This window comes from Giraffa tippelskirchi, chromosome 14 (assembly GCF_054371585.1).
Source record: "Giraffa tippelskirchi isolate mGirTip1 chromosome 14, T2T-mGirTip1v1.2.pri, whole genome shotgun sequence".
In the NCBI taxonomy this organism is placed as follows: domain Eukaryota; kingdom Metazoa; phylum Chordata; class Mammalia; order Artiodactyla; family Giraffidae; genus Giraffa; species Giraffa tippelskirchi.
Window position 1 is genome coordinate 18,055,955 of NC_137288.1, and position 8,701 is coordinate 18,064,655.

General features: G+C 42.9%; 1 long non-coding RNA gene across 1 annotated transcript; it reads right to left on the reverse strand.

The window, feature by feature from the left end:
• Positions 1–1,915: 1,915 nt before the first annotated feature.
• Positions 1,916–7,073, reverse strand: LOC145533828 (uncharacterized). The gene is made up of 2 exons (XR_014074252.1): positions 4,838–7,073; positions 1,916–2,198 (listed from the first exon to the last, which is right to left on the reverse strand). It is a non-coding gene; the product is annotated as an uncharacterized LOC145533828 (long non-coding RNA).
• Positions 7,074–8,701: the final 1,628 nt, after the last annotated feature.

The window sequence follows — 8,701 nt, forward strand, 5'->3', positions numbered from 1 at the left end:
AGGAACAGGTAAAATTTGGAGATGTGGCAACTGCTGAGGGGGCCAGCTCAAACCTGGATTCCAGTGTCAGGCAACGAGGCTACGGAACTCCCTGAAATTTTGGTGCACACCCTAGGTGCACAGCAGTGCTGTCAGAATATTTGGTGCAGGGGCAGCCTGCCATTGTGTTCAGAGAATACTGAAAAGTGTTGAAAATACCTTCTTTCCAGTGGTATAAAAAGGAGGCAAGCAGTGGTTAAGGATGAGGCAGATTTTATCAGAAGAAGTGTTTAGTGTTAGTTGCTCAGTCCTGTCTGACTCTTTGAGACCCCTTGGACTGTCGCCCCTCCAGGCTCCTCTGTCCATGGGATTCTCCAGGCAAGAATGCTGGAGTAGGTTGCCATGCCCTCCTCCAGGGGATCTTCCCCACCCAGGGATAGAACCCCCATCTCCGAGGTCTCCTGCATTGGCAGGAGGGTTCTTTACCACTGGCGCCAGTGGGAAGCCCTCAAAAAGCATCTTAACTTATTAATAACGGTAATGAATGTTAGTAAGCATGTCTATGGGTCTCTTGTCTTTGAAACACTTTATGAGCATTAGCTGATCAATTAATAATGGCCTCTTCCCAATACTCTGAACACAGAGGCCGCGGTGCGAAGAGGAGCAGGGAGTGGTCACTGATTTGGTGCTCGAGAGCCAGTGTCCCCACTGCCCCGCCAGGCTCCTCTGGGGGGGCTCCGGCTGCCCACTCATCTCAGCCACCCTTCCAGGAGCAGCTCAGAACGGCCTGTGTGGTTTCTCCTCGCCTTCCTCCCTCCTTCTGCCCCGGCTTCCTCCCTTTCATCCTTCTTTCCCTTTCCTAGAACGTTCCTTTATGACTTTTGAGAAAACCGGACCTATTTCTTCCCCAGGTGGTACTTGTTTCTGTGTTACTGTTTCTGATACAAGCAAACAACTCTAACCCCAAGGCCCTGGCGTGGTGCTGCCTTTTCCCCTTCTATTTTCTGTTGCAGCAGAGGGTTATTTAGATTATTCTCGCACAGTGTCCATGGGGGGCGGGGGGCGGGGCGCCGGGCAGAAGCTCCCCGGGAACCTGAGTTTGGAGAAGGACCCGCCCCACTAGAGAGATGATGAATTCACAGGGACCAGCCAAAGGCCTTTGGCTAGTCTGCTTGAACAAGCGGGTTTAGACCGACCGGTGGCCGGAGGCTGGGTAGCGCGGGAGGACGGGCGCCCTCCGTGGTGCTGGCGCAGGACGAGCCGAGCAAGTAGGGGAGATGCTCCGAGGCGCCCGCGGCTCCTCGCGCTCCCAGGCTTTCCGGCGCCGGGTGTGTGGCAGAGCTGGGAGTATCTGCTTCATTTGGCAGTGTTGGGTCGAAGACCCATAAGGCCTCCTCTCCAACCTCCACTCCGGCTCTGGAAGGGAACCTCTGCCCGTCTCCGGGAGGAGCTGGCGTTGGCCCTCGGGCTCCCGGGTCCTCAGCAGAGGCGGCCGCGCTGCTTACGGCTGCGCACACCGCCCAGTGAGTGTCCGCTGACCAGGCCTGTGCACTCCGTCCCATCGATCTCCTGTCGCTCATTAGTAAGAGACGCTTCTGGACATGGCCCCTGGGCATTTTTCCAATGCAAAGCCACTTAGCATTAAAACTGCAGGATCTCTTGTGGCTTTTTTACAAGACTCTATCAAACCCATTTAAACCCTACCTTGAATCACAGCCTGCTCTCCAGATAGCCCCCACTTTGACCTCTCTAAGAGGACAGCCAACAACCGTGCCATTTAAGGTTAAATTTTCTCTATGGTAGACGAGTCTCATGGAAATACACTAAATTGTAGTATATTTTGTTTCTTTCATATATCTATTTGGGTTTTATTCTGGGAGGCGATTTAAGAGCAGAGGTGCTTTTATATTGTTATTCTGTCATCGATACTTCGATAGCCCAATGTAAGCAATTTTATTATCTAGTTGTAGTTTAAATTTCAGTGGCAAAGGAGTTGTGCAATGCTGTGCCTAGTCGCTAAGTTGTATCCGACTCTTTGCAACCCTGTGGACTGTAGCCCTCCAGGTTCCTCTGTCCATGGGATTTTTTAGGCAAGAATACTGGAGTAGGTTGCCATTTTCCTCCACCAGGGGATCTTCCTGACGTGGGGATTGAATCCAGTCTCCTGTGTCTCCTGAATTGCCAGGAGATTCTTTGCTTGCTGAGTCATCGAGGAAGTCCTGGAAAAGGAGTTGATAGTTAGAAATTCAGGATGTGTGAGTTTCGTACAGTGTCTGTCTTTTCTCCCATGAGGGATGGAGGCTGTCTGCTGGGTCTCGCCCCTGCCCACTGGGGGAGAACTCAGGGAGAAGGTCTCCCCAAGCCCACCTCTAGGCACACTATGTTTTTTTAAAGACTATTTTTCTTTTATTTGTGTCTCATAAACATCAATACATCAGTCAGAGAGACACTGATCATTTCTTTGGAAAAAATGCATAGCTCATGATGGAAACAGTCCAGCATACACCCAAAGGTCAGAGTCACTGTGATGGATGACTTCAGAATTCAGTACTGTCCCTCGGAGAGGCAGAAGCTGACAGGAGCATCAGAGAACACCAGGTGTCTTGGGGCTCATTTGTTTGCCCCCCAGTGCTGACACGGGCTGTGGTTACTCCTGCCATGTGGCATGCAAGCACGCTCATCACTCTCCGTCAGACAGCCACGCTGGACCAGAAGAATCTGCAAGCCCACAGTACCTGGGACACATTTGTTCTGAATGAGCCCCACATGAAGGCAGACTGGTGGCCTCAAACTCTTGTAACCGGGCCCCCAGAGACTGAACAAATTATGAGTCAGTGTGCAGATGTGTCTTTCTGCTCTTGTTTACACAAACTTGAGAGTAGAAAGAAGAAAGGCTTGCGACCAACTGAACCCTGTGTAATATTTCAAGCTGGAAAACTGTAGTTCCCAAGATCACAGAATAAATTTGGTATTATCTTTTTTTTCTTAATAAAATAACGTAAGATGTTTCCAAAGTGGAGTGAAAGGATGTAGCTTAAATAAAAGAACATCCAAAAATTAAATAACACAAAGATTTGAACCCTCTGAATGCAATTTTATGACATTATATTTCCTTTTAATATTTTTTTGTGGACTACAATACATGAATTCAGAAATATACTTTAGTTTAATTATACAGATCATGAGTCAAAAATTTTGTTTTCTGGTTTTCTGATTGGCATGTTGTGTAACCTCATTTTCTACATTTCATACCTGCCCTCGTCCCTTGGCGTCATATGTAGCCTGGCTTCCCAGCTGCCCAGTGAGGGCTTGCTGGCCCTGATCTGCTCAGGATGTTCTGTCCACTTCTGGTCAGAGGGAGGTGACCTGACGATCTCTAGGGGCTTCTGACCCCGAGCGTCTGCAGTCCCTCAAGTCCGTCACTCACAGAGCCATGTATTGCGACTGTCTCTGGGCTCCAGAGGTGAGAAGTGCCTCCCATGTGGTTCCTGCACCAAGGAGTGGAAGCAGGCCCTGTAAACACTGAGCATCAGGCATGTGCACATTCTTTGCTGTTTGATCTCAATCGTTGCACTGCATCTCATAAATAAAAACGTCAGTCTCCACTGCTCCCTGAAGGAGGTGGACCATAACTCTCCAAATCTTAAGTGTGAGCTGTGCATAGTGACTTCTTTCCAAAAGCACAGTGTGCAAAGACAGAGAAGAGTAACCCATGGAGGAGACACCTGGCACCCATGACCTCACGCAGGCGCTCACACTGGGGGCCTCTTTTCTTCCTGGTCTGTCACTGGGTCATGGTCCTTTTGGTTTCTGATTTTTTTTTTTTCAATTTGACAAGTGAAGTAAACGAGATTAAAAAAAAAAAAAAAAGCACAAACTCAGAGCCTCCACAGGAATCCCAATTATTTACGATATGTTAAAAGTCTTGCATGAGGCAATCAGAAATCTTTTGTGTGTATGTATTTTCATTTCCAGGATGCAAATGAGATAGCTAGGTAGCTCTGTAGTTTACAATATAAGGAAATATTTCTTTCAAACTATAATCAATACGAATATGCAGAACAACTGAGGCCTTGAGGATTTATATCAAGTTATCTGGCCTTTTGGAATTCAGTGCCTTTCTTTCTTCTTTGGTTTAAAGATATGATGATCTGTGGCAAGCATCCTGCTGTGACCTCCTGTGGGCCCCTTGAATCTTCCGTGAGACCTGGAGTGGGTTGCTCAGCCTCTCTGGACTTTGGTTTTCAAGCCGCAGAGCCAACAGCAAAGCTTAGCATCCTCACTCCATGTTTCCAGAACACTGTGGACATTAATGAAATGGTGCCTGTGAAAATCAGAAGTCCTCAGAGGTTGGTCCAATGCAAATGTGATTTATTCATTACTGTTATGGAGAGATCCCACAAACATAAGGCATGTAAACTGAATGTATAAATATTTGTATACGCATACACTCCTGCCTTTATGAGGGTTCATAAAACTCAAACAGCATTCATTGATTTTTGTCTTATTGTAAAGAAAAAAAAAAGCAATAAAATGTAGCCAGTATATAAAAACACTTAAAAACTCTCCCTTTACCAGTAAAATTATGCTTAACTAGTTATGGCCATTGCCATTTTGTTGAAGATTTGCATGTTAACATCTGTCCTCACTTCTCTGTCTAAAAATAAAAAACAAAAACCCAAGGGAATTCTTTGCTTCCAGAAATTCTAAGCTCCTTACAAATATCAGGATTTTCTATAATGTCAATAGAAATGTAAAAAGTCCTCCCCCTCAAAGTACTCCCATTTAGTAATGATTGAAAGTTGGCTAAACACTCTATACTTCCCTAAACACATGGGATGTAATCTCCCATGTGTACCTTTAGATTGTGGCTGTTGTTAAGTCACTCAGTCATCCAACTCTTTGTGACTCCACGGGCTGTAGCCCTCCAGGCTCCTCTGTCCACGGGAGTGGGTTGCCATCTCCTCCTCCAGGGATCTTTCTGGACCAGGGATGGAACCAGCAGCTCCTGTATCGTCAGGCGGATTCTTTGCCACTGAGCCACAGGGAAGGGAAGCCCATACCTTTAGATAAGGATTCACTATTTTTCAGAATTGCTTTCATTCTTGGAGTCCTACAGTTAAAAAAAAAACAGAGAAGAATTACTTGCTGTCCTAAGGAGTGGAGACCAGGATGTCACACATAGGCAGCAAGGCAGCTCAGGTTTCCTGGTTCTTTGCATCCTTCAATGCCCGCCTTCTTTAATAGAAACTGCAGAGCCAAGTTATGACGGCCCTCCAGGACCACAGAGGATCTTCCAGGTGGAAACACAGGATTTTGCGAAAGCCACCATGGAAGAGTGAGCTTCCTTTTGAAGACTGTCTTATTAATGGAACTAATTAATTCACAAAGAGACTAAGTCTTTTTACTTTATGTCTGTAAGTTAATGTTAGTATGGTTTAGAAAAATGAGGCAGGCTATTCATTTTTTATAGCCCTTCCCAAATCAACACACATATTAAAATTTAAAAAACCTTGATTTCTCAGTGAACTTGAAGGTATTTTAAAACCATGCATGTACTTGGGCTTGGTATGAATATATCACTGTTGATTCCTGTTGATCCTACTTTTATAGTAATTTGTTTAGATTTCCTCCAGGAGATTCAAATATCAAATGTCCAACAAATTACGCTGAGATGAAACTAGGTATTTCTAATGTATTTTAAACAGTCGTTAAATTACCTACATTGGTTTATCTCATCTGAAATTTGCTGATCCCGCTTCTGAATGCTAATCACAGTTTCTGGCTTTTTATTTATATCATCTAATCTTATATCTGCACATGAATTACTGCTATGCAGCCCAGTGTAACTTACTCTCAGCCTCACTGTGTATTTGTACCAATGGAAACTGCACAGGTGGCTGGCATGTAGTTGCCAGCTTCCAAGCACCGAGAAAATACATTCTGCAGAGCCTCAGATAGGGCCAATGCTCGGCACGTTGCAAGAAAAGCTTTCTTCTTAAATGAAGACAGCTGTGTTCAAAATGGCTTAAATGTGGGTCAAAATACATAGGTGCTGTCAGTGGATGGTTTATTGAGCAAACCAGATAAAATTCCATATATTGCAGTATAGAATCCTTACCTCATATCCTATTATCCTGAAATATACAAGAACTGCAGACATATTTATCATCTATTACAACAAGGAGATGGGCTTCCCTGGTGGCTCATACCGTAAAGAATCTGCCTGAAATGCAGGAGACCCGGGTTTGATCCCTGGGTTGGGAAGATCTGCAGAAGGGTATGGCTACTCACTCCAGCGTTCTTGCCTGGAGAATTCCATGGACAGAGGAGCCTGGTAGGCTACGGTCAATGGGGCCGCAAAGAGTCGGACCTGGCTAAACGATTAACGCTTTCACTTTCACAACAAGGAGATTATTTACATGGGGGTAAAGAATAATAATAAATAAAAAGTGAATATGCTTTGCAGAATGAATTGTCACTTTTGTTCTCCAAAGTCTGTTGAGAGAACTTCTATAGGTTGTTGTACTGGCTAGACTTGTTCATTTTTTCTGATCGGCCTACCTTGTAGGAGCCCCAAAAGAGGTGTTTTCCGCCCCCTCCATGCTATAAACACATATTTTCTGTAAACAGAAGGGAAGAATTAAGCTTATAGAAATCCAAGCAGATGGTACAGTAAGAATTTGTCAGGTTCCTCCCAGTATGACAATGAGTGTTGGAATTTTCAGGGCAAAATCTATGAACCCTCTACCTTTTAAAGGCATATAGAAGATCTCAGTGGTGAAATTTTACAGGCAGTTTTTTGCAATACTAGCTTTCTGTTTTAAGACCCCAAATATTTCTTTTTATTGGTCTAAGGATGTATTAGTTTTCACCTAGATCTATATATTATGTAAATTTGGGTAGCATAGCTTCCAAGATGCTGTAAGTGAATTTAATTTAAATTACATGTTGCCTCCAACTAAAATAAATAAATTAAAAATTAAATAAATAAATTTTACATGTACTTCCTTAAATTAGGATAACGTTGTTTCAAAATTTCTCTCCTTGTTTCTCCTTTTATACATTTCTCCCCTCTATCATTTTCCCAACCTCCTGAAATGGATGAGTTAAAATTGTTCAGCTATGATCACAACACATCTGCCCCCTCAGCTGCCCCATAAATAACACCAACACATTATTTGGGGGAGAAATGTTGGCACTAACTATATCAAACACTTTACTTATAAAAGATTCTTTTCCTTTTGGATTCACCAAGGTCACTACTAACTTAAAATACCTTGCAATCTTCCATGACTGAACTATGGGAATTTTGGTTGGCAGTTTTGTTTGAATAACTCATGACAACCATGAAATAGTGGTCTCAGCTAAAGGGAAAAAGTTTTCATTACAGCCTTAACCAAAACAAATCCTTGATGAATAGCAACCACGAATCATTCTGTTGAAGTTCAGTTTTTAGGATCTTTTAGAGCTATTTTTATGGAGGACGGTTTTCATCTCTCTGTAAGTCAAATTTCCTTCATTTTACCTTAAAAAAAAAACAACAAAAAAAAACTAAGCTCAAATGTCTAAAGCAAGCTGGGATACACAATAATTAACAAAAATGAACCCCAGAAGCAAATTTAGGGTCTAGACTTTATAAATTTATGTTCTTGTATGTTTAAGCTATACTGTAACACATTCCAAAACAAGATTGTTATTTATTTTTATTGTGTGAACGTGACCATGGTTAGGGTCTTGAAGACAAAAGCAACAAAGACCTTTTATTATCACTGGTCTCTGGTGTCGTAACTCATGGTAACGCCCAACCAAAGAGAAAGCATTTATTCAGAATGCCAAATAAGGTTATTGGTTTGCTGGGATTTTAAAATGTGCCTTTTCATCTTTCAAAGTCATTTGCCCTCAAGTGGTCACTAGAGCAGAAGATCATGAAGATATCATTCGTAAATCGCGTATCAGGTGCTTGGTTTTGATTCTCATCACCACTATGACGGCTTTTACATTGGTCTGTTTGAAAGTATCCAGCTCAGTAAATTACATGGTTACTCTTCTGTCTCCTCACTTCTGTTTTCCTCTTGGCTGTAGCTAAGAATTGTTTATTCACATTGTTATATTCTTGGGGCATTCAACATTTATAAAAACCCCTAAATTCATACAGGCTGCATATATGCAAAAGTATAATTCTTAGTGATGTCCTGGTCTGAATGAGTGAGTGCAAAGCAACACCCAGTGGTTATCAGTCTCTGTGTGGGTGCACATGGTAAAATGTATTCATTTCATTGTTAATACCTGAGATATCCCTTCATGCTTGTCACAAACACACATATACACCACTTCGTCATCCACCAGTGGGCTCCAGTCCATAAACAATCAAGAAATTGGATTTCTATCTAAGTCAATTAAGTGTAATGGTGTATTTGTTTAGAGTATTGGAGCTGTCCTCCTTAGGGGCTGTTGGTTCATAATGCAACGTTTGCTGAACCTGGCCTAATGATAGATTGGGATTCTTTCTACTCCTTTGACCCCAAAGCTGTTTGTTTTTCTTTTAAAAGCTCTCTATAATGTTTCCTTAATGTGGATGGTAAATAAATAAATCTTTAGGTTCAAATGTAAGTCAACATGGAATCCACTGATTTGTGGATTGTTGATGAAAATTCAGCAGTCTGTAAACTTTAGACAAGATGGATGTGTAAATCTAGCTGTACTAGATACCAGGCACACC